The following is a 749-nucleotide window of genomic DNA, read 5'->3' on the forward strand; positions in this document are numbered from 1 at the left end:
CGGGGGGGGGGGGGGAGAATGGTGAGAGGGTGAGAGGGTGAGATGTGAGATGGTACAGGTTTAACGCTTTCGGTTGATTGGTTGAGCAGGTTTGTTTGTTTTAGTAAGGTTTTACGGCGCTCACAACTGCATAAGGTCATATGAGCGCTAAGGGGTGGATGTCAACAGAGAAGTCCAAACGAGGAATCAGACTTACTCTGCTCACCTCTCTAGCTTCAACAGCACAAAGTCTGCTTCGACTACCAAGGCACCCCGGAAATAGCGGGTCACAAGAGAGTGACAAACATACAAAAGAAGTAGAGAAAAAATGACGATAGTAAGGATGAGGAAAGAAAAAGCAGCAGTTCCCCCTCTGTTGTTCCGGCACAGTATGAGCATGACATTGATAAATCAGCCCATTTACAATTCTACTGTGCATAAGAACATGTTAATATCCCCCCTTTGGGAATGGCCTAAAGACACTTCAGTTAGTAGCACTGTCCTGGAGGGGGAGGGGTCTCAGTTTTGGTCATGTAAGTGCCAAAAACATTTGTTATCGCCGCAAATCTAGTACTGTGTTCAGAGGACGGACAGACATGTTTAGAAATCGTAAATCTGGTAAAACTATCTACCTGCGTATTTACACTATATCATTTTTAGTGTAGAGTCTATAGAAAAAGACTAACATTTGGGAAACAATGCACTTTCTTCCATGAAGCTAAAAATCTTTTCTTTTTTTTGAGTTGATGTCCCTACATGTGAAGTATTTG

This window comes from Aplysia californica, unplaced genomic scaffold (genome assembly GCF_000002075.1).
Source record: "Aplysia californica isolate F4 #8 unplaced genomic scaffold, AplCal3.0 scaffold01445, whole genome shotgun sequence".
Taxonomy (NCBI): Eukaryota; Metazoa; Mollusca; class Gastropoda; order Aplysiida; family Aplysiidae; genus Aplysia; species Aplysia californica.